Raw genomic sequence first — 26,537 nt, forward strand, 5'->3', positions numbered from 1 at the left:
TCCATCATATCACTCCACTGTTTCCCATTAAATCCTCCTCACTCTGGCTTTAAAGCCTCTACTGATCCTGCACACTCTCTGACTACAGTGTGCCTCATTATCCACAAAACTTGCAGCCCAACAGAATCTCTGTCCTCAGACATGCTCAGTTCATCCACAGCTTTGAACTGGTCATTCTTTTTGCTTGAACTGCTCTTCCAGGCAACTTCACATGGCTGCCCTCATCTTGCCATTCAATCTCAGTTCAAATGCTGCCTCCTCAGCGAAACCTCATTAGACTCCCAATCATCTTCTATCGTATCAGGTTAACTGAATCCTTTGCATAGCACATATCATAATCTGCTGTTTTCCATTGTTTATTTTGTTATAGATTGTCTCTCCATCTCTGACCTCACTTACCACACACAGACACGAACTAGGATGCAAGCTACGTGGGAATAGAGACTTTCGGTTGCTCACTGCTGTATTGCTAAGTCCTACAATAGACAGCTTGATAAATGAAACTAAAGTGAAGGCTAAAGGTGGAACTGGACAGCATGGTAAAGAGACTGAGAGATAGTGGCAAAGACATGAAACAGGCTAACATAGTTTTTGGTTGGGTGAAATATTATTAGATAATATATGTCACGGGAACCACCAAAATAGAAAAATTTTAAGAAGAAATCAGTGCAAACCTCTATCAAAACCAGCAGAGATCCAGTAAGATAGGGACTGCAGGGAGTGTCCATTGGATTTAGCAAAATTGGTGATCTGGTCTCTCATGACTTTGGTCACAGTAGTTTCAGAGAAGTGGAGACAGCTGAAGGTAGAGTGCAGGGGCTGGAGAAGCAAATGGGAGAAAATATGGGGAAAGTTGAGTATGATACTTTTCAAGACACTTGGCTGAGAAAGAAGAAATGGAGTGTCAGTGAGGGAGGTACTCTAGGTGGGGAAATGGTGTATGATGTGCTGAGAGAGAACTGAAGGGGAAATACTAGAGAGAAAAACCTTGAGGGGGTAGGAGAGAGGGAGCAAAGTCCCCAGAGTGGCAAAAAACGAATGGAATTAAAACCATCGCTGGAAGTTGTCCCGTGAGCCATGGCCGCTGAGCCTGCGCGTCAAGAGCCTGTGCTCCGCAACGGGAGAGGCCACAACAGTGAGAGGCCCGCGTACCGCAAAAAAATAAAAAGAAATAAGAAGCATTTTTTAAGTTAAAGTATAACACCGTTTACAGGGAGTTGACGTGTACACTGGCAAGATGTGTAGTCCACGCAGGCGTCTCGATCAAAGAATCAATGAAAAAGAACACCTTAGCCTACCGTCTGCTCCCCTGAGGAGTGGGGAGGTGGGGGAGGGCTTCTTTAAGTTCACACAGGCACCATAAGGGGTAGCATTAGGATCATATTTGGCATACTGTTTTATAAGCTTTCCTTAAAACTGAAAAATGTGATTTCAAGTCATCTTCCTGCCAATGGGTATATCTATAGAGTTCAATTTTGGCAGTGCTGCATGGTCCCATAATTCGTTTAATGGATTATCTAATGATAAATATTTAGGTTCTCAAAAAATATTATTCCATTTTATACTCCCACTAGTAGCATATGACAGTGTCCATTTTTTTCTCAGTCTCACCCATACGGAGAAAGATTTAAAAAACCCATACTAGCTTTTAAAAAATCTTGATAATTTTGGCCAATCTTATAGATTAAAAGAAATATCTCAATGTTATTTTCAATTTTTGATTATTTGATATATTGCAAATATTTGTTTGTATTTCTTTTCTAGTAAATTTTCTGTTCACTACTAAGAATCAGTAAAGTATGGAGATGAAGTTCATAGATTCTCAAATCAGTGTATCTAGGCTTGAAAACTACTTACTAGCTGTATGATCTTGAGCACATTGCTTCGTCCTTCCTCCTCATTAAGTTTTTCTGAGAATTAGATGAATTAATAGAAATAAAATGCTTAAAAATATTTTTGATAGCCTGTAAATACTCTATAAATGCTAACTATTTTTGCTGTTATTACAATCACTTAATCTTTTTTTTCTCTTCTGAGTATACCATTATAGTTAAAAGTGTGGGTTCTGTAATCAGATGGGATTCTGAAATTGACTCTGATTACTGGCCATGTGACTGAGCAAACTACTTCGTGTCTCTAAACTGTAGTTCACTTATCAGTAAAATTAAAATTTTCTAAGTATACTTATGAGAATTAATGGACTAATTCTTGGAACAAGTTTTGCAAAGTGACTGGAATAGAGTAAACAATAAATAGCATTGCTATTAATGTTGCGATTATTATTTCCTTATGATGTATATTGTAAACATTAATCTTTGTCTGTTATATACATTTCAACTTCCCAGTGTATCTCTCAGGGTATCAACAAAAAACACACAGTACAATCAAATTAGAATAATTTGGAAAAAAAATTCAATTACAAAACTCACAGGACCTTGTTTTACAACGATATGGGAGGGAGGAGCCACAAGGGATTATGCAGTAACCCAGAGCTGACTATTTCTAAGGTGAAAGGAAGAGGGGAGGGAGAGGTTTCTGGAAACTGAGAACAGTGAACATTGACTGAGTGGCACAGCAAGATTCAAGTGACCACAGAGCCTGCTGGGGCTCGTCATGGCTGAGCCCAGGGAAACCAGAGAGCTCCCAGGAGCCACTAATTTAGTCAATTTCTGGGATTCCCAGAGGCTCTGGAGGTCCACTATTCAGCCACAGAGATGGAGAGCAGATTAAAAAATGATGGGAAGTGGATGTCAAGGTGCAAAACTACAGTGTCATTTTTATATTTGCTCTTGTTGCCTTTTGCCAAATTTATGTATCTAATTTTTATTTCATCAAATTGGTTAAACGTGTTTATAGTTTCTGGTATTGATGTCACATTTAGGCTATTCCCACTCCAAGATTATAAAAAATATTACCTCATTTTTTCCACATTTATAATTGTACAGTTTTCTTTCTTATATTTAAATATTTGATCCATCCGGAATGTGTTCCACATTCTTTTCTTTTTATGTTTCAGATGTCCAACTAAGTATTTGAATTCATTTTATTAAATTATTCATTTTCCAGAGGCATGTACTGATTGTATACTTTATTGTGATGGAGTGAGAGCTCAAAGAACAGGAGCTAGAAGTAGGTGTTATATTTTTAAATTGTGCCAAGGGTAAATGAGAAAGAGATACTGATAGACAAGTAGAGAATCTCCACAGTAAAAGATAATATAAAACGAATACTACTGGAATAGGTAATATTTTTGGATTTTATAAATATTATTTCCTTGTCTAACATGTCTTTCCCATCCCACCCACTACACTCCCAGCCTTTTTCTACTAATGGAACTTGTCTTGTCCTTTTAGACTCATCTCAAATGTCAGTTCTTAGGAAGTGGTCCCCACCTCCTCTCCAGTCAGTGTCTGCTCTGTGCTCCCAGGTACTCTTATTGCACAGATAACCTTTTAATAATTGCACAGATGTTGTTTCCTGGCTAAACTGTGAAGTCCACAAACGCATGGCCACCTCGTATTTAGCCTTGATTTCTCAGTTTCTAGATCATGGCCTGGAATGCCCACAGATAATGCCATAAATAATGTGTATCATATAGTGAATAAAACTGCATTAGGGCCTAAAAGAGGATATGGAAATTCTCTGGGGCTCAGAGGTGAGGATAATGCAGAAAGCTAAGTGAATGCTGAGACATTTATGAAACAGAAGTCAGCTGGCAACATGAGTTAGCTGAGGAAACACCTACAGAGATTCACTACCTTGCTTGGGATTAGTAGGCAGATTTGGCCTTGGGAGGGTCACTGGCTGTGTGGAGGAGTGAAGGTCGGCAGCAGGTTGACTGAGGTATGAGCTGAGGTGGGACAGTCCATTGATTCTGGGACTCAGTGAAAAGAGGGTCTGTGAAAGTTCAGGAAGGACATGGCATTCTGATGGGGGGAAAAGGAGAGTCTTATTTTCCTTCTTCAAATCCTGTCTTTACCATTTCATTTAATAAATGTACTCATTTCAAAGGTTTAAAATTTCTTGCAGAGGTAATTTCAGTTGCAGCAGGCATTTAGTTACAATGGCTTCCATTCTTAGGATGAGCCAGTGGGAAGGGCTGCTGAACTGGAGGAGTAGGAGAGACCAATGAAGGCCTAAGTTAATACTAGCCAGGAGGATGGTGGGCCTGACTGGTGGTTTCCAGGATTTGTGTTTCAATTTGTTGGGCACTTAAATATGTCCACTGACTCATTTGCTAAATATGCTTGAACTTGGTGTCTGCCTAGCATGTGACTCTTAGTCTATTAAAAAAAAAATCAAAAAGCATCCATTAAATTATTGTCATGTCAATTAATATTTTTTTAAAGCTTAATTTGTTCATGGTATCAGGTATTAAGATTATAAAAATAGTCATGCTGAAGACTTTCTCATATATAATTTTATGGTGTTTATGGTACACATAGCATCCCATTAATTTTGCTCCATTTGTCATAAATAAGCATCGAGAGTTTTATGTTGAAAAGTATGTATGTTTTCATCAATAATCTACAGGTGTATTTATGTTTTTCATATGGAAAATAGATTAAAGATAAAAGTTGCAAATTGCTATCTATAGTCTGAAGATACAGGGCTCTATTAGCCCCTGTCTGTAATGCACACATTTATTCAGCCTAAGGACCCAGAGCTACATAACTACATCAACAGCAATACTAATACTAAATGATAATCATAATCAATGCTTACATAGCAGTTATGTACTAGACACTTTTCCATGCCCCGTGTATACTTAACTCACATAGTCTTCACGTTAATTCTATGAAATATGCACAATTACTATTCTTATTTTAAGGACAACACAATCTAAGCATAGAGGTGTGACATACAAGATCACATAGCTAGTAAGTAGAAGAGTGAGACTTGAATCCAGGCAGTCTGGCTCCAGGTTTCAATTTACTATATTGCTCCCTACATCCACATGTAGTCCAAATTATGGTGGCACAGGCTCTCATGTGTTGGAAAATAGTGCCCACACAGTATTTTCCAGATGGTTCTGAGTGTATCCCTGTTCATTGCCAGTTGTGTTGGGGACAAAATGCCTCCACTGGTGATAGCCTAATTACCCAACTCTAATCTTGGGGAGATAACCACTTTCCATTTGTCTGCTTCTTCCTAAGCATGGGGAATGCTTTTATCCCCTGTGAGATGTAGGAGCCTAGACTATAACTTTAGTATTTTAATGAAGGTTTAGAGATAGTTAAGGAAAGGACTTGCAAAAATGAATATTTAATCACTGCAGGGAACCTGGATCCACCCTTAGTTCCCCTACCATGTTGTGCTCCTTGTTCATCCCTGTCCCACCTCCCTGGAGACTTGAGAAGCTCTGTCCATCAACAGAGATGTTCAGACTTCCTCCTAGAGTCCTGAAAATGGGTCACTTTCATTGGTTTTAATTTGAGCTGTTGACAGTTTTTGTCTTTGTCTTTGGTTTGAATGGGTAATTTAATGATGGCTTAGGATAGGGCTTATCACAAATTGTTATCACCATACTGCCTTGAACTGAAAGTTTTCACATTTTGAACTTCGCAGCTTTCTGGAACATTACTCTTGTAGGACATTTTCATAAGTACTTATCTTCAGAATCGAAATTATAATATGTACTAAATAGGAAGGGTTTTTGTTTTGTTTTGTTTTTGTCATTTTATTCTCATTTCTTTTTAACACCAAAAATGAACATGTAACTTAAAGTTTTAGAACTTGAATTTAACTCCAAGTCTTACCATTTACCAGCTTTGTGGCCTTTGGCAAGCTCTTTGAACTCTCTGAGTATATTTTATTGAATGTAAGATAATGCAGAAGTTTCACAAAATATTTTAAGGATATACTCCAAGAAAAGGCAACTTAAAGCAAATAAACTTATAAAGGGAATTGTTTCCATAAAAATCAATGCAAAAATCAAGAGAGATTCCCAGATACTCATTATCTAAGACATGTTATCCACCACCTAATCCTCCCACTGCTCTTCCTACCTTATCTCCCCACAAATGCTTAAATTCCATGGCTTCTCACTTCAGTGAACATACAAGATCATACATTCAAATTCCCACTATGGTGACTGAAGTGGCACATTATGTGGTTTCTACTTATCTTTTTCAATTGATTTATTGTTATTCAAATTCTTGCTCATTCTGCTCTAGCTACATAAGCTTTGGTCCTGTTCTTTGACAATGCCTAACTCATTCCTATATTACAGGTTTGCAATAAGCTATTCTTTCTGCCTCGAATATTTTTTTTGTAATCTTCCTATGAATGACTCTTTCTTGTCATTAAGTCTTAGCTCAAATATTACATTGTCAGGGAGGCCCTCCCTGACCATCCACCCCATCCTATCAATAACGATCACGTTAGTCCGGTTTTGTTTCTCCATAGCACTTACCACTACCTGAAAAATTATCTCATTTACTGCTGTGTATTGCCTGCCTCTCAGGACTAGACAGTATGCTCCTTGAGCACATGGATCATGTCTGCCATTTTCACTGTCATATCTCAATACGTAGGACAGAGCCTGACACATGGCAAACCCTCAATAAATATTTGGTAAATAGTGTTGAATAATTAGAAATTATAACTAAATTTTTATTACTGTGTATAATTTTTATTACCTTAAAATTTTGACTCCTGACTTAATGGAAGACTTATGCAGCCATACTAAGCTGTTACCCCAAAGGAAATGACGACAAAAATGAATTTCTAAAATGAAGTGAGTTGTAGAGGTGTGCTTGCAAAGAATCATCAACATCCACCTTTAACAACTCTATATCTACATTTAAGAGTAAAATCAGAGACAGGGCTCAGAGTTATAACTTAATGAAGACCTGTAAGTCCTACATCCTTTTTGTCTTTCTTGAAGAGTCAACAAAAAACGAACTATAGATTGATTTTGAATTCTATCATAATGGGCCTTTTATTTATTCCTAGCCAAAGTACTTATATGGTTTATGCCAATAAAGTTACTGCAAAATATGAATACTGATAATAATGTACAATGTGTATAAATGAGAAATGTAATTATAAAAAAAACTATAAAGGACTGACACAATATAGACAGACCTCCTTCACCTGACAGACAGTAAATTTTACACCCAGAAATTCTGACTTAATAGGACTGGCTGGGGCCTGCCCACTGGTATTTTTGGTAAGCTATCCAGGCTGTTAAAATGAGTTGTCATTGTTGAGAGTCACTGATTTAGACCAGCCTCTTCTTTATGTTAGCAGACATCACTCAGAGACCCCAAGGAATGTTTACATAATGTTCTCTGTGTTTTTATTGATTTTTATATTGGAATTTTTCAACGTTTAAAAAAATCACAAAGTTATGCCTAGTTATAGAAACCCTATAATAAAAATTAGACAGACATGCTTTTTAAAGCCCTTTTGATTACATTCCTAACGTTATAATGCTCTAACTTTTCATGTAGTCAGTAATGAGCATGGTAAGAGATGTCATATTTTTGTTAATATTCTTTTGAGAGTTTAATAGAAAAAACATTTTCATAGGATCTTATCAATAAAGGATAATTATATGAAAGCAAAATATTTCTAAAGTCCATTTTAATTTATGTTCTGAAGTCATACATTTATAATTTTTCTATTTTTGAACATGCATATCAAAAGATAACTTTTTATTTAAAATATTATAAATAATTTTAATTATTTAATAGAGATTAATGAATAGAAATATCTTTTCCTTAAATTATATTTCAAGTATCAATCCCCAAGAATTCAAATGATATTCTCAAACCAAATAATGACTCTTCTAATTAATCTAAATATTACTTTTGCAGCCCAGAGTGGGGCTTCTCTAGACGTTTTAAAAACATGTACATCCTTTTTATCTTATGTACCCTGGATTTTCCCCTGTGCTGTATGTGCTTAGCAATGGACCACATTGGTTTCTTCAATGAGCATTTATTGATCACCTATCAATGTTGGGAGACTAGTCACTGGAGATCAGCCATGAAATATATAGCTAGGATTTCTGCCCACTTGGGCCTTGTAGTTTGGTCCAGTGTTTCTCAAACTTTACTGTGAATACAAGCCACCTGGATCTTGTTTAATCTTGTTAAAATCTTGTTTTATTTTTTTGCTGTAGTAGATCTGGTGCATGACCTGAAATTCTGCATTCTAACGAGCTCTCAGGTGATACTCATGTGCTGGGCTGTGGATCACACTTGAAGTAGTAAGATTTTATCCTTCCTTGGTGATTTTTAAGCTTTAGAGACTCCTATTACTTAATTGATACATACCTATATTTTTATTATGAAATGTACCATTGAAATCTTATTTGATATGTATTTTTTTATTTATGTCATTATTCTGGTTGTAGTTCTGCTCTCTAACTCAATTATAACCTGTTTAAGGTTTGAATCAAGTTCCGTATTTCCTTGTCTCTCATAATGTCTGTTATGCCTGGGATCATAGAAACGATTCAATGAATATTTAGCAGGTGAGATTCCATGTATTAGGTTTAACTTTGCATAAAGGCTGAAGGGAACATTATAAGATTTCTCAAAGCCCCTAATGTAACCATATTGAAGATCAAACGGAGTCAGAGATGGTGTCTTTCCATTGAAAGGGCTGCTGACTCCCATGTCACACATATCGATAACCAATCTCCTGTTTGGTTCCTGCATGCATTTCAAGCTGATGATGAGCTTAGTAAACAGCAGCGGTTGCTGCACTACAGAGCCCCTCTCACCATCACAAAGGAGCACTCAGAGAGAGTGCCCATGGATTAAAACGGTTTGTGGAGAGAAACCAGCAGTGTGCCGAATCTGTAGGAAGTGCTTGTGGAAAAATATAGGTCTGTTTATTTCCACGGTGCCTCTTCTGAACAGAAATGGGAATTGTGGGCTTCATTTTATTATTTTAATTAATCTTAAGCAGTGCATTAAAGATCCCAAAGTGGTAAAAAAGCCACAGTACCTCCATTTGTATATTTCATAGGTCTGTATGCAATGGCCATTGGCTTTCAGATTTCAAGTCATTTCATCCCAGGGCTTTGGTTATTTACTACAATAATGCAAGTGTGCATAAGCATATACTGTTATTTATTACATAAATGCCCACCAAATGCTATCCAGCATCCTCATTTTTTACTGCTTTTTTTAAAAAATTATTTGAGAAATGCATTCTCTCAAGCTGACCTTACAGAAATGTGTTTCTGTGTGTTAAGCTGCCTTCTTAGAGCACTGACTCTTATAGGCATTGCAAAGAGGCCATTTTCCTTGGTGACACAGAGCCATTCTCAATCGCTTCACACATGGAGCTGCCTGCTGCTTTGGCGCTATCACTGTCACCCAAGGAGTGCTGGTTTTTATTTCTTTAGCATGGGTGACTCAATGTGATGATGACAATTAGTTCTCAATACTGAATGAATTATAAAGAAAGCACAGAAAGCCACAACCCAAGAAGAAAGGTTCTGTCTGAAGGATAGTGAAGTTTATCCTAAAGAAATGTTTGTCTGTTTGTTTGCTTTTAAACACAGATGAATAACACCAATGGCATCATCTCATACACATTGCCTGCAAGAGTGGGTCTTGAAAGTTGAGTCAAGGCTGAACATTTTATTTAGACTGCAAATTATCTAGCTACCTCAGCAGACTGCAAAATCAACTGGAAGCCTTTCAGCATTTAATTAAGCAGGACAAAAGAAGTCCCAATAATAACAGTGTGAAACTGCCAGAGAAAAATTATGAATACAAAGGGAGAAATCATGAGTAATTAACCCCAATCTGAGAATACAGAGGAGACTCCAAAACAAGAGAGAAGCACATGCAAATAATAATAAATTTGCTGTCTTGAATGATTTCATGGTGTTTAATTTAACGATAAATTCACAAAAACAGTGATCCAGTTGCTAAGGGGAAAAATACTCCATGTAACAATTCCCCAAACCTTAATAAGGGAGATGAGTTTCACATCTAGTGTGAGCTTTCCCCCTTGCTTCATGGTTGGATTTTTACAGTATTACTTTAAGTTATCATCCCCTGCTGAGACATTGTGAGGGAAAAAAAAAAAGAATGAGGATATGGTGTTTTAGGACTGAGGAAAAGAGGGAATTACATGCAAATAAATCTACAAAGAAATTCATTAGCATCCTAGGAAACTGCATCTTTCCCCATCACTTGTCAACCTGGAAAGTTTGTGCTCTCCCTTTAAATTTAAGCTAATCTATCATCTTCTTTAATGACATCTTCCGTGACCCCACCATGGTTTGTCTGCTCTTAACATTTTGAACCATCTCTATTAATTAGAGTTCTCACATTGGCTTATGATTATTTATTCTCTATTGTGACTCACTTTTTTTCAGCTCTTTAGGACGTAGTCTGGATCTCATATTATTCATCATTGTATTCCATCTCCTAGTATTCCAGCTGGCCACATGCTAGCTTCTTAATAAAAGATTTTGAATTTCAATTTCTGAGCTTTTTATTCCTATGCTATTATAGATACTATGCTATTATAGTTGCTCAAGAGTTGGAGTCATGTAATAAAGTGACATAAACCAAATATTGGAATGAGTTGATTTTCAGTGAAAATTGGCCTCAATATCACAGACAAACTGAGATTTCAAGAGAGTCATCTTGAAAATAAAAGATGTCATGAATTGAGGAAACCCTTGCTTCCTAAACACCTATAGTATGTAAAACTGCCCTGTAGATTCTGAGAGTTCAGTAAATTTTGATTAATAGAAGTCTGTTTTCTGTTGTTGGATTAATAATTAAAGATGTAAAGAAAATGGATAGTAGAGAGCTTTGCTTTCAGAATTTTGAGATTTAGGGACGTTAAATTTACTAAATGGTCCTACAAATCATAGAACAAGACACATAGTAAGGCCATTTGTTGCATTATCAGTTATCAGATTTATGTGATACTTTATTTACAGCATCTATATCTATATTTATATCTAATCCATATATATCTCCTAGTATCCACCCTCATGCTTGAAGAAATTCAAATTTTGAACTTTTTGGAATTATTATTCACCTTGAAAAGCTGGGAAATGCAGAGTTTTATCTACTTTTTAGGTAAAATACAAATCATGTGGAGAAATTGGCTTTTATTTAGATGCCTCAACATGCTGTACAAGTAGCCCTTTATAGTTGTTTAACTATAAAATGGCAACTGTTATCTTCTATAAATTAAATCAAAGTTTATAATCCTAATGCCAGGCTTGCTTCCTTAATTATTTTAAACTTGATTTTTTTCTACGGTGTCAATTTATTGTTGGAATGTTATCTAGTGTTCAATAAACATACTTTAATTTAAATAGATGACCCATAGTCAGGTTTTATAGTGAGTCAAAGTTTATTTTTTAAATGGGGGTGTTACTCTGAAAATAACTTTTTAAGCCACTGTTAAAATTGTTATTTCGAGAATTTAAAAGAATTTGCCCTAATGATTGTTTAAACATATTCCTCTGCTAATAGCATTCTACCATTGTAAATATCAGCTCTGAATGACATTACATATTTCAGTAAAAATAACCCCCTGGTAATTGATTCTTGACTCTTATTCGTTAACTTATTATGAATTGGGATTAGTCTCAGTTATTTAATTTTCCTTCCTCTGTGTATTTGTTCAAACTGTTCTTTCCACCTGGAATACCCTTCCTTCATATTTCTGTCTATTTAAATCCCTGCCGATTTTTAAGTTTCAGCTTAATTGTGATTCATATACTGTAGGCCAGCCTAGTGCCTTATCTTTGCAGGCATCCACTAAACATCCATAGGCTTTCTTTCCTCCAGGAAGGGTTTGTAGTCTAGTTGATAGTTATTTCTCCTTCTAGTATACGTCTTCAGTTACTAGACTAAACATTCACTTAATAATACAAATTTAACTAACCGTACCATGGATGGAAATTGAGGATAAACAGAGTCAGAGAGAAAGAGACAGAGAAAGAGACAGAGACACAGAGACAGACAGACAGAGAGACCCAGAGTGAGGAAAACATTTTTTTTGAATTCTATTTTATTAATCTTTTTATACAGCAGGTTCTTATTAGTTATCTATTTTATACATATTAGTGTATATATGTCAATCCCAATCTCCCAATTCATCCCACCACCACCACCCGCCCCCACTTTCCCTGCTTGGTGTCCATACATTTGTTCTCTACATCTGTGTCTCTATTTCTGCCTTGCAAACGAGTTCAACTGTACCATTTTTCTAGATTCCACATATACGCATTAATATACGTTACTAGTTTTTCTCTTTCTGACTTACTTCACTCTGTATAACAGTCTCTAGGTCCATCCACGTCTCTATAAATGACCCAATTTCGTTCCTTTTTATGGCTGAGTAATATTCGATTGTATATATGAACCACATCTTCTTTATCCATTCGTCTGTTGATGGACATTTAGGTTGCTTCCATGACCTGGCTATTGTAAATAGTGCTGCAATGAACACTGGGGTGCGTGTGTCTCTTTGAATTATGGTTTTCTCTGGGTATATGCTCAGTAGTGGGATTTCTGGGTCATATGGTAATTCTGTTTTTAGTTTTCTAAGGAACCTCCATGCTGTTCTTCATAGTGGCTGTATAAATTTACATTCCCACCAACAGTGCAAGAGGGTTCCCTTTTCTCCACACCCTCTCCAGCATCTGTTGTTTATAGATTTTCTAATGATGCCCATTCTAACTGGTGTGAGGTGATACCTCATTGTAGTTTTGATTTGCATTTCTCTAATGATTAATGATGCTGAGCAGATGTTCATGTGCCTCTTGGCCATCTGTATATCTTCTTTGGAGAGATGTCTATTTAGGTCTTCTGCCCATTTTTGGATTGGGTTGTTTGTTTTTTTAATATTGTGCTCCATGAGATGCTTATATATTTTGGAGATTAATGATTTGTCCATTGATTCATTTGCAAATATTTTCTCCCATTCTAAGGGTTGTCTTTTCATCTTGTTTATAGTTTCCTTTGCTGTGCAAAAGCTTGTAAGTTTCATTAGATCCCATTTGTTTATTTTTGTTTTTATTTCCATTACTCTAGGAGGTGGGTCAAAAAAGATCTTGCTGTGATTTATGTCAAAGAGTGTTCTTCCTATGTTTTCCACTAAGCGTTTTATAGTGTCCAGTCTTACATTTAGGTCTTTAATCCATTTTAACTTTATTCTTCTGTATGGTGTTAGGGAGTGTTCTAATCTCATTTTTTACATGTAGCTGTCAAGTTTTCCCAGTATCAATTATTGAAGTGATTGTCTTTTCTCTATTGTATATCCTTGCCTCCTTTGTCACAGATTACTTGACCATAGGTGTGTGGGATTATCTCTGGGCTTTCTATCTTTTCCCCTGAACTATATTTTTGTTTTTGTGCCAGTACCATATTGTCTTGATTACTGTAGCTTTGTAGTAGAGTCTGAAGTCAGGGAGCCTGATTCCTACAGCTCCATTTATTTCCCTAAAGATAGCTTTGGCTATTTGGGGTCTTTTCTGTCTCCATACAAATTTTAAGATTTTTTTGTTCTACTTCTGTAAAAAATGCCAGTGGTAATTTGATAGGGATTGCATTGAATCTGTAGACTGCTGTGGGTAGAATAGTCATTTTCACAATATTGACTCTTCCAATCCAACAACATGGTATATCTCTGCATCTGTTTGTGTCATCTTTGATATCTTTCATCAGTATCTTATAGTTTTCTGAGTACAGGCCTTTTAACTCCTTAGGTAGGTTTATTCCTAAGTATTTTATTCTTTTTGTTGCAGTGGTGAATGGGATTATTTCCTTAATTTCTCTTTCTGATCTTTCATTGTTACTGTATAGGAATGCAAGGGATCTTTGTGCATTAATTTCATATCCTGTAACTTTACCAAATTCACTGATTAGCCCAAGTAGTTTTCTGGTGGCATCTTTAGGATTCTCTATGTATAGTATCATGTCTCACACTGCAAACAGTGAGAGCTTTACTTCTTCTTTTCCAATTTGTATTCATTTATTTCTTTTTCTTCTCTGATTGCCATGGCTAGGACTTCCAAAACTATGTTGAATAATAGCGGTGAGAGGGACATCCTTGTCTTGTTCCTGATCTTAGAGGAAATGCTTTCAGTTTTTCACCATTGAGAATGATGTTTGCTGTGGGTTTGTCATATATGGCCTTTATTATGTTGAGGTAGTTTCCCTCTCTGCCCACTTTCTGGACAGTTTTTATCATAAATCGGTGTTGAATTTTGTCAAAAGCTTTTTCTGCATCTATTGAGATGATCATATGGTTTTTATTCTTCAGTTTGTTAATATAGTGTATCACATGGATTGATTTGCATATATTGAAGAATCCTTGCATCCCTGGGATAAATCCCACTTGATCATGGTGTATGATCCTTTTAATGTGTTGTTGGAATCTGTTTGCTAGTATTTTGTTGAGGATTTTTATGTCTATAGTTATCAGTGATATTGGTCCCTACTTTTCTTTTTTTGTAGTATCTCTGTCTGGTTTTGGTATCCGGGTGATGGTGGCCTCATAGACTGAGTTTGGGAGGGTTTCTTCCTCTGAAATTTTTTGAAAGAGTTTGAGAAGGATGGGTGTTAGCTCTTCTCTAAATGAATTTGATAGAATTCACCTGTGAAGCCATCTGGTCCTGGACTTTTGATTGTTGGGAGATTTTTAATCACAGTTTCAATTATATTACTTGTGATTGGTCTGTTCATATTTTCTATTTCTTCCTGGTTCAGTCTTGGAAGGTTATACTTTTCAAAGAATTTGTCCATTTCTTCCAGGTTGTCCATTTTATTAGCATAGAGTTGCTTGTAGTAGTCTCTTAGGATGCTTTGTATTTCTGCGGTGTCTGTTGTAACTTCTCCTTTTTCCTCTCTAACTTTATTGATTTGAGTCTTCTCCCTCTTTTTCTTTTTCTTTTTTTTTCTTTTTTGCGGTACGCGGGCCTCTCACCGCTGTGGTCTCTCCCACCGTGGAGCACAGGCTCCGGACGTGCAGGCTCAGCAGCATGGCTCACGGGCCCAGCCGCTCCACGGCATGTGGTATCTTCCTGGACCAGGGCACGAACCCATGTCCCCTGCATCGGCAGGCGGACTCTCAACCACTGTGACACCAGGAAAGCCCACCCCTCTTTTTCTTGATGAGTCTGGCTAATGGTTTATCAATTTTGTTTATCTTCTCAAAGAACAAGCTTTTAGCTTTATTGATCTTTGCTACTGTTTTGTCTCTATTTCATTTATTTCTGCTCTGATCTTTATGATTTCTTTCCTTCTGCTAACTTTGGGTTTTGTTTGTTCTTCTTTCTCTAGTTCCTTTAGGTGTAAGGTTAGATGATTGTTTATTTGAATTTTTTCTTGTTTCTTGAGGTTGGCTTGTATAACTATAAACTTCCCTTTTAGATCTGCTTTTGCTGCAACCCATAGGTTTTGGATCATCGTGTTTTCATTGTCATTTGTCTCTAGGTATTTTTCGATTTCCTCTTTGATTTCTTCAGTGATCTCTTGGTTATTTAGTAACATATTGTTTAGCCTCCATGTGTTTTTGGTTTTTATGCTTTTTTCCCTGTAATTGATTTCTAATCTCATAGCGTTGTGGTCGGAAAAGATGCTTGATATGATTTCAGTGTTCTTAAATTTACCAAGGCTTGATTTGTGACCCAAGATATGATCTATCCTGGAGAATGTTCCAAGTGCACTTGAGAAGAAAGTGTAATCTGCTGTTTTCGGATGGAATGTCCTATAAATATCAATTAAATCTATCTGTTCTATTGTGTCATTTAAATCTTGTGTTTCCTTATTAATTTTCTCTCTGGAAGATCTGTCCATTGGTATAAGTGAGGTATTAAAGTCTCCCACTATTATTGTCAATTTCCCCTTTTATAGCTGTTAGCAGTTGCCTTATGTATTGAGGTGCTCCTATTTTGGGTGCATATATATTTATAATTGTTATATCCTCTTCTTGGATTGATCCCTTGATCATTATGTAGTGTCCTTCCTTGTGTCCTGTAACATTCTTTATTTTAAAGTCTATTTTATCTGATAAAGTAATGCTACTCCAACTTTCTTTTGATTTCCATTTGCATGGAATATCTTTTTCCATCCCCTAATTTTCAGTCTGTATGTGTCCCTAGGTCTGAAGTGGGTCTCTTGTAGACAGCATATATATGAGTCTTATTTTTGTATCCTTTCAGCAATCCTGTATCTTTTGGTTGGAGCCTTTAATCCATCCATCTTTAAGGTAATTATTGATATGTACTTTCCCATTACCATTTTCTTTATTTTAATGGTTTTTTTTTTTTTTTTTGTAGGTCCTTTTCTTCTCTTGTGTTTCCCACTTAGAGAAGCTCCTTTAGCATTTGTTTTAGAGCTGGTTTGGTGGTGCTGAATTCTCTTACCTTTTGCTTGTCTGTAAAGCTTTTTATTTCTCCATCAAATCTGAATGAGATGCCTGCTGGTTAGAGTAATCTTGGTTGTAGTTTCTTCCCTTTCATCACTTTAAGTATATCATGCCACTCCCTTCTGGCTAGTAGAGTTTCTGCTGAGAAATCAGCTGTTAACCTTTTGGGAGTTTCCTTGTATATTATTTGTCATTTTTCCTTTGTTGCTTTCAAGAATTTTTCTTTGTCTCTAATTTTTGTCAATTTGATTGCTATGTGTCTCAGTGTGTTTCTCCTTGGGTTTATCCTGCCTGGGACTCTGCACTTGCTGGACTTGGGCGCCTATTTCCTTTCCCATGTTAGGGAAGTTTTTGACTATAATCTCTTCAAATATTTTCTCAGGTCCTTTCTCTCTCTCTTCTCCTTCTGGGACCCCTATAATGTGAATGTTGTTGCATTTAATGTTGTCCCAGAGGTCTCTTAGTCTGTCTTCATTTCTTTTCATTCTTTTTTCTTTATTCTGTTCCATGGCAGTGAATTCCAACATTCAGTCTTCCAGGTTATTTATCCATTCTTCTGCCTCAGTTATTCTACTATTGATTCCTTCTAGTGTATTTTTCACTTCAGTTATTTTATTGTTCGTCTCTGTTTAGGTGTTTGTTCTTTACTTCTTCTAGGTCTTTGTTAAACATTTCTTGCATCTTCTTGATCTTTGCCTCCATTCTTTTTCTGAGGTCCTGGATCATCTTCACTATCATTATTCTGAATTCTTTTTCTGGAAGGTTTCCTATGTCCACTTCATTTAATTGTTTTTCTGGGGTTTTATCTTGTTCCTTCATGTGGTACATTGTCCTCTGCATTTCATTTTGTTTATCTTTATGTGAATGTGGCTTTCTTTCCATAGGCTTCAGATTGTAATTTTCTTGCTTCTGCTGTCTGCTCTCTGGTGGATGAGGCTGTCTAAGAGGCTTGTGCAAGCATTCTGATTGGAGGGACTGGTGGGGGGTGAGCTGGATGTTACTCTGGTAGGCAGAGTTCAGTAACACTTTAATCTGCTTGTCTGCTGATGGGTGGGACTGAGTTCCCTCCCTGTTGGTTGTTTGGCCTCAGGCTACCCGGACCTGGAGCCTACCTGGGTCTTTGTTGGAGCTAATGGCAGACTCTGGGAAGGTTCATTTCGAGGAGTACTTCCCAGAACTTCCGCTGCCAGTGTCCTTGTCTCCATGGTGAGCCACAACCACCCCCACCTCTGGAGGAGATCCTCTAACACTAGCAGATAGGTCTCATTCAGTTCCTATGGGGTCACTGCTCCTTCCCCTGTGTCCTGATGGGCACAATACTTTTTGTGTGCCTTCCAAGAGTGGAGTCTCTTTTTACCCCAATCTTGTCAAGTCCTGCAATTAAATCCCGCTAACCTTCAAAGTCTGATTCTCTAGGCATTCCTCCTCCCGTTGCCAGGCCTCCAGGTTGGGAAGTTTGACATGGGGCTCAGAGCCTTCATTCCAGTGGGTGGACTTCTGTGGTATAAGTGTTCTCCAGTTTTTGAGTCACCCACCCAGCAGTTATAGGATTTGATTTTATTGTGATTGCGCTCCTCCGACCATCTCATTGTGGTTTCTCCTTTGTCTTTAAATGTGGGGTATCTTTTTGGTGAGTTCCAGTGTCTTCCTGTTGGTGATTGTTTAGAAGTTAGTTGTGATTCTGGTGCTCTCACAAGAAGGAGTGAGCATACATCCTTCTACTCTGCCATCTTGAACGAATCTGAGGAAAATATTTATTTTAAACAGAGGATGGTTTTATAGTACCCAGGCATATTCCCTTCTTTTCAAAGCAAATGTCCCTAATGAGCACGAGTTCGTAGCCTGGTTCCCTTAGCTGTTCTCAATTACCTACATCCCAGAAAGTAGGATCTCAGCATCATGCTGGGTTCATTCAACATGACCCCTGTACATAGGCTTATATTTGATTTGGTGATCGACCAATAAAACAATGATGTCTTCCCACACTGAAGAGAAGCCTCTCATAGTAGGATTTTATGAATGACTCAGTCTTCAACAAAGGTGTCTTCCTAAAGGGTTTTCTGGAAAATTTTTAAACTACATACAATTTTCCTCTGACTCACTGACTTTCTATTCTAACATTCAGTTTAAATGTGATTTCATTGTATCATATTATAAATACTTCTTTGCATATCTATTTTCTCTATATGGTAGAGTGGTTTAATGCTTTTAATTCTCATCCTCTTCCTCTCATTAACATTGTACTTTCTCACCTTTGTCGAGGCCTGATGGCCAGCAGAGTTTACTTCCTTAAGATTTTGCCATCGGTCTTAATAGTGATGTGACACAAGCAGAGATTTTAAATGTTATTGAATATGGCTTTTTCTGTTGTGTTCTTATGATTCACTATGAGAAGTACAAGTTCTGATAGCAACAGTTCCAAGAACAAATGCTTGGAGCAGTCCTGAACCTACCCTATAGCCTGGAGTGGAGTCATCTGATCCCAGCCAACTTCATCAGAACTGCAGCCAATCAACTGTGGTATGCCATCATTTCTGTTTAAGAATGATAATGATGGTGGTGGTGGTGTTAGTATATAATACCTAAAGCACAGGATGCCTGCATATATTAAATGAGTCACTATGTATCTTAGAACAGTATCAAACACAAAGTAAGTGCTCTATAAGTGTCAATGATTATCATTACCATTTTAAAGCATGGTTAAATCCTTTTAAATATAGTATCTCAATATTAAAACTTTATGAGACTGATACCATCATTATTTATATATAGCAGATAAAAATCTGAGGAACAGAGAGTTAAATATTTTACCCAAGGTCACACAGCTATTAAATAGCCAGTGAGACTTAGAATCAGGACATGTTGACTCTGGAATCCACACATAACTACTAAGTCATCTTCTTTACGTTACTTTTGCTACTTACCACATGTAGACCCTAAGGCAATGTGGAACAGAACCAGCTAACTGCCAAAATGGAAGGGAACAAAGGGAAATGATAAAGGACAGAAAATACATATCTCAAAATATTATCCAAGTACACTAAGATTGTTGAGTAACCATAATAATTTTTACTTTCATTTTGGTTCTAAGGGGGAATACAGCAACATTTAGAAAGTCAGTTCTCATGAATTTCCTTTTTTAAATGTGGTTCTCAGGGGCTAACACAGAAAACTGAGATGTTCAGAAAAGAAGGAAAGCACAGGTTTGTCTCTTTGCAAGTCAAATTTATTAAAAATATTCACTTATTTGTACATGAAGATTTTTCACAGTAGAATTTCAAGGCAAGTGAAAGGTCCTTTGTGGGAACACTGAATTTAAATTCTAATGTTTATTGTCCAAGAGTGGTAAGGACATTGAATTTCCTTATGGAATCAACTCTCTTGTTTTACGTAACCCAGTCCTTATCTAATGTCAAGGTAAGTAGACTAATGTTCAGCTGATAGCTTTTCTCTAAGATATCTTGTTTCCCCAAAGGCATTAGTGGTTGAGTGTGGAAAGAAGAAAAGATGACAGCATCTGTACTAGGATTATAGGTATTTCCACAGGAGAGCATCTCTCATTGCATTTCAAAGTTATGCTGGGATCCCAACAGAGTCTCACTGACCAGTGGGACCTGCCCGGCCATTGGGTGGATAAGAGTGATAGCATTCTCTCTTGGTAAAAGGAAAACAAGGAGTTATTCTGGAAGATGTTTTGACAAGACTGGTACACTAGGAAATTTTTGGTAAGTCTCTTTTCTAGAATAGAGAGATCCCTAAAATTTTAAAAGACATAATCCAATATTTATGACACCTTTCCCAGGGTTTGAAACAGAGCTCACCTGGGGCCAGACCATCATTCTAGTTCACTATACATAAGTCAATAGGCAGAGAAAGACAACGGTCCCCTGGTCTTCCCAGTCTGCCTATGGATTAAGATCTTCTGTTGCCTGTAGAGAGATTTGTCCAACATTCACAAACACTGCTTATTATCTCTACCCTATATATTTGGATTTTAGGAGCTTTGGAAGGAATCTGGAAAGTGGATACCCCACCCTAAGGATAAATGTTCCCACCATAATACCAAAGAGCATGAATCTTCCCACATCAAGTTTAGAGATCTAGAAAGAACCATCTTGGAAACATCTTGAGATTTCTGCCAGTTGAAGAGAGGTCAATATAGGAAAGTGAAGGGTAGGAGAATATACCACCCCAATATATGACTACAGGAGTTCAGAACATGTCACTAAAAAATATGCCATTGTGGTATATTGGCTATGTTGAGCTGTAGGTATTTGAAATACAGAAAATTCAGGGAGAGGCTCTCTCTGAACTCCCCTTATCTGCCTAAAGACAAGTCCTCCATAAAGGACTGGATTGTCATAAATCCTCTCCCTGGAGTTTCATCAATCAGGAACGATTGATTCTCATCATAGGAGAAGAGACTAAAAGTCAACACCACACCCAGATAAACTTTATCACAGCCATACCTCCCATCTAAAGGGCCCATTCATCTTTCTTAAAAATCATTTAGTTTCCCCTAAGAGGCCTACATTCCTCCTCCTCTTTCAGTATGCAGATGGTATTTCAGTCTGAATTCTAAGCTAGTTTGGGGAGCTAATTATTCTTCCCTTTGTATCTCCCATGCATATATGAGGTATATGTGTTAATAAACTTCTGTTTATGTTTTATTACAGGGGTCTCATATAAGAACTCAGAAGGGTAGGTGAAATATTATTGATATTTTCCTCCCTTACAAAGGCATAGTCTACTCTACATCATTCCTTCCTTCCCCAGTGATAGAACTAAAAGTGGTATTAAGTCAGATCCAAGAGAGGAGGAACCCGAGGTTCTGTCTGCATCTCCTTTGGCTCTCAAAATGGAATTTCCCTTGGGTTTGGAATGCAAATGTTTTGTTGCCATTAGTTTTGAGGATGATATTGCTCATATGATAAGCTGAAACTTATTCTTCTAAATTCCCAGAAAACTCAATATAATTCCATCACAGTATATTACAGTATCTCTTTGGCACTGAGATTTTTCAGCAGCATTTTTCATTCCTTTCTAATGTGGAAAAAATTACTAAAACCAAAGTTTTCCTTTTGGTGGGTATGCTATAATTCTGCTAAGGATTTTTTGTATGTTGGTTTTCTGACCTAACATAGTACCATGAGATAAAACATTTACAAAATCTAGTCAAAGCATAAAAATGTAGATAAGATAAATAAACCTAACTGATGTGAAGACATTTTGGGCAGAATCTCTAATAACTGATGAAATAACACGTTTTTATATGAAAGGATCTCTATGACTGTAGGTGGGGTGGGAGTGATATTTGTAATAAGAATATACAAATTTACAGAGAAAAGAGAATTTTCAGAAACCTTCCCCACTTGAGAAAGTTTACTAGCTATTAAATTACAAGAGGTTGTGGTTCTTCTCAATTGCCTTCATCTCCTCATGATAATAGAAATATGAACTCATTTGTTCTGGCTTGACTCCCCTGGCCTCAAGACACAGGGAGAAAAACACTGTGGTGAGCATATGGAGAGCCAGGCCATCCTTGGGACAACACTTTGCAAGTTGCTTCATTTTACTTCTTTGCTGAATGCAGTTGATCCTTGAACAACATAAGATTAGGAATGCTGACCTTCCTGGCAGTCAAAACTCTGAGTATAACTTATAGTTAGCCTTTAGTGTATATGGTCCCTCTGTATCCACAGTTCTGCATCCTCAGATTCAAATAGTTGCAGATTGTGTAGTTCAGTAGTATTTACTACTGAAAAAAATATGCATATAATTGGGCCGACCCAATTCAAACCTCTGTTGTTTAAGGGTCAACTGTATAGTGGACCCAAGCAAGGCCCTGAAGAAGCATTGTGAGGTATTATGATCAAACAGCCCACCCAGTTCAGTTTACATCCTGCCAGATTAAAGTGATTACTGTGCTTCCAGACCACTGTACAAGATAGACTTACTCCCCAGTGTAAATCCTTTCAGATTTGGTAGGGGTTTGCCTGTGATGGCCATTGGCCTGCTTATTTTTCTGAGCCTGGCAATGGGAAACAGAAGCTTCCTGTGCCAGTGAAATAGAACTTTTAGCTGAGCCCTAGAACCTCTCCAGCCATTCCTTCCAGCACATTTTCTCAAATAATCTTTTTCATTTGTATCAGATCCAGGGGCCCAGGGCTGTTGGGTAGAGAAGAGAAAGGTGGGACCCATTCTTTATTTGATTCCAAAGGGCCATGGTTCTCAGACTTTAGTGTACATCCAGATCACATGGAGAGCTTGCTGACACATGGATTGCTGGGCTCTACTTCCAGAGTTTTTGATTTAGTGAGTCTGAGGTGAAGCCTGAAGTCTCTTAGGTGATGCAGATATTACTAGTCTGGGGACCACACTTTAGGATTCATTGCAATAGGGCAGATAGAAGTTGTTCTTAGAGTTCAAGCAAGTATTTTCCAAGCTGTAGTGATGAGACTTTGCACTTTGGTTGCCTATAAGGGAAAGGAAGGCTCAGAGACCAAGGCTGGAATATGTGTATAGTTTGGGAGTCAGGGACACCCTGGCCTCTTAAGGCTGATTATTCAGATAGAATCATTTGCAGCAATTTGCCTACATGATAAATCTTCACTTAATATCAGTGTTAAATATTCTATATAGTTTTGTATAGGAGATGATTGAGAAGTTATTTCAGTCACTGTCTAGATTTGGAAATATTTGAGGGGAATTAAAGGGGAAAGCATTCTGGACTGAGTAGAGTAAAGCCAAGTTAATACAGTTGGCCCTCCATATCCACAGATGGAATTCACAGTCGGTTGAATCCATGGATAGAGAGGGGACAGTAAGGGACTTTATCATCTGTAGATTTTGGTAGCTGCAAGGGGTCCTGAAACTAATATCCCATGGATACTGAGACAGGACTGTAAGGCATTTTTAGAAAGTAAATGGCATTTACTTAAAATACATAGAAAAGATTATCACTATCTTTAAGCTGTGTATCTGCCACATTTCAATCATATAAGAAAGTATGCTGAAAAACTCTGAAAGCTCTGAAATGCTCCTTTTACCATTCCATTGGAGTACATCCCCAAAAAAATCTCTTCCTCTTCTAAGCAGGTAACCATTTAGCTTCTGACATGAAATAGCTAATAACCATCACTTCCTTTTCAAAAGATTGAAATCACTGTTGAAGGCATGGTTACTTTTTGATGTGCTTTCTCCAAAAGTTAGACTAACTTTTAAAAACCCAAGTCAGAAACTAAAATGGATGTTATCCCATGGACGGATGACATCAATTGAAATGTACTTTTTTCCTCGAGGTGATTGATGTAATTTTCTATTACAGTGACCTTTGCTAGAAATGTTTTTCCTGTAATGATTTCCTGTCCTTTGGGCTCAGCAACCAGAACAGAAAAACTGGCTTAAGCCTTTCAGCTACTTGATGTTGAACTGGGAAGAGAAGCTGATTCTGGAGTGAAGCACAGCTGAGGTGCCATGTGAAATTATAACCCAATCCAACCTTCTAGCTCCCAACATCACAGCCCTCTTTGTCCATCTCATAGAGATCCCTGATTATTTTAATGGAGTCCCACTCCCCTTTCTATTGTGAAGCATCTGTGGCCATGAGCGTTACACTCTTAGAATTCCAGATGGATATGCTGACGTAATCTTTATCAGGTGTAGGAACACAAATATGTGCATGATGGGGAAATGGCTATAATCTAAAGAAGAATTAAATAAGGAGGAGACTGGTATACAGATAGGAAAGGACAGTGTAGGGGGATGGAGTGGGAATATACATATACAACTTGAAATAGCCTGCCATTCTTGGATCTGTGGTTGGGGAATCAGGGTGTGTGTGTGTGCATGCCTACATCCTATTTTTATCTCTGAAATATATTTTTTTTAATGCAGGAAACCCTTGGATTGGAATTTTTATTAAGGGCTGACTCTGCCCTTCTTTGAACTACAGCTGCACATCATCACTTATCAATAAATCATCTCAACGGCTTCTGTCACCCCCTCTCAGACCAGAAAGTCACACTTTTTCTGGTCTGACAAACCTCTTAGGTGACTTCTTCTTTAATGTATGTCAAATGTATCTACACATCAAATGACATTTCAAGAGTTCTAAATATCTCAGGCCTTAAAGTAGAATGGTGTTCTAAAATAGCTGGATCCTATTTTGCTTTTAAAAGGTAAAAGATACAATTTTAGATCACAGTATGTTTACCCTTCAGGTGATTTTATATTTACCTCTCTACCCCACTAGATTGTGAGCATGAATGGGCTAAGGCTTGAATGGGCTACTTTTAAACACTGTCTCTTGGTAGAGGGCTTTGAATATAGCAGATGATCAACAAATTTTGAGATGAAAGTTGAAATTTCTAGACATGTTTTGTCTACCACACAGCCCCACTCTATCCCAAGGAATGTGGACAAAGGGAGGAGCAAAGGGAAAGATCTCACTGACAATATTAAGAAATTTAAGGAAATAGGTTTGGTTTTCCTTAGCTCTCTTCTCTCCATCACACACACACACACACACACACACACACACACACACCACATTACCTTGTCCATCTTCACTTATAATCCAGTATTGATATTAATATTAATTGAAAGTTCTGTTTTACTTGCTTTACTTTATTTAAGCTACTTCCCTTATGTGGGAAGATACAATTATTAGGAACTTGATTTAGTAAATTGTCTAATATCACAATTCTAAGTGACAGATAGCAAAATTGGACGTAGTGTCTTTATTCTTTTTATTCTCAATTGTGAGTTCTCTCTCCTTTACCTCTGCCTCTCCTGCTGCTCTCAAACACAACTCCTCCCTGCTGACCTTGCTCTATCATTCACCAATATCACTTCCTTTCCAAACGTCCCCATTCTAGTGTTTTTTTCTTCTAAATGTCCTCAGATCTCTCCCATCCTAAATTTGCCAGTCTTGACCTCATACCTCCTTGTGGTTTCAGCCGCATTGCCCTCTTCTCCTTTGTGAAAATGTAGTCTATACTCCTTGTCCCCACTTCCTCATTTCCCATTTACAATGCAACTCACAGCAGTTAGCTTTTGTGCCAAACAAACTGAAATTGCTCTGGCAAGGGTCAAAAATCAATGGACATATTTCAGCTTTTATGTTCCCAGAATAAAGGCCTACAGCAATAACTTTTATTGGATGTATGTATAAGCTCTTTGACTTTCTTGAAACTCCTAGTTTCCCTCTGTGAGACCAGTTATCCTCTTACCCACTCTGACCTCTACTTCTGAGTTTCTCCTGTGAGCATCTCTTCTGCATACCACTTAAACTGTGGTGATTTCTGATATCCCATTCTTACAGCCTACTACTCTGCATGCTTTAAATCTTAGTCTCCTTGGATGCCATTCTCTCCTGCTTTAGATGGAACCTCACCCATATATGCATGTGAGAGAAAAATGTATTTCTATAACCCCAATTTTTCCCAAGGCAATCTAACTTCTTCCTGCACATTTCCACCTAAACGTTGTAGAAATACTATTTAACAGGTTCTTCCTGAAAGAATTTGTAATTTTGTCTTCCAGATTCTTTTTTTCCCCATATTGCATAGCTTTGTAAAAAGCAACTCCATCTCCCTGGTCTTCCTGTATTGGAGTTATCATTGAATCCTCTTCCTTACCCACTACATCCAACCAATTCCCAGGTCCATTTAATCTCATATCTAACTTGTTCTGAAATCTATTTCCTATTTTGCACTACAACCATCTGATACCAAATTCAGGCAGGTTCTCATTCTCATTAACATGAAATAATAAAATAGCCAACTAACAAAACTCTTCACTTTCAATGTGCCCCTTCCTTCCCACCTCATCAGCCACTCCCTCATCCTGCAGCCAGAGTGAGCTTTCCAAAAAGAAATTTATCCATATCACTCTCCTTTTTGAAGCTCTCGAGTGGCTCCCCACCACCTAAAGAATGAAGTCCCATCTCCTTGGCTTGGTATTAAAGATTTGCATAAACTATGTTGTTTGCATTTCACTATACTCTGCTGATTGATATCTCTTTAAGGTTGATACTGCAGCTGCTCTATCTACAATGCATTTATCAAAATTTTTGCTTTTCTCAATTGTGTTCACCCTTTAAGTTTCAGGGTAGTTTTCATCTCCAGGAAGCCTATGGCTCATCATTACTATCTCTCTCT

The 26,537-nt window shown here is 37.3% G+C and overlaps 1 long non-coding RNA gene across 1 annotated transcript in view; it reads right to left on the bottom strand.

Annotated features, from left to right (window-relative positions):
• Positions 1-713: 713 nt before the first annotated feature.
• Positions 714-26,537, bottom strand: part of LOC132593756 (uncharacterized) — a 348,090-nt gene continuing 322,266 nt past the window's right edge. Inside the window, exon 4 of the long non-coding RNA XR_009559563.1 lies at positions 714-819. This is a non-coding gene — a long non-coding RNA (uncharacterized lncRNA). The remainder of the gene's footprint in view (positions 820-26,537) is intronic.

This window comes from Globicephala melas, chromosome 1 (assembly GCF_963455315.2).
Source record: "Globicephala melas chromosome 1, mGloMel1.2, whole genome shotgun sequence".
Classification (NCBI taxonomy): Eukaryota; Metazoa; Chordata; class Mammalia; order Artiodactyla; family Delphinidae; genus Globicephala; species Globicephala melas.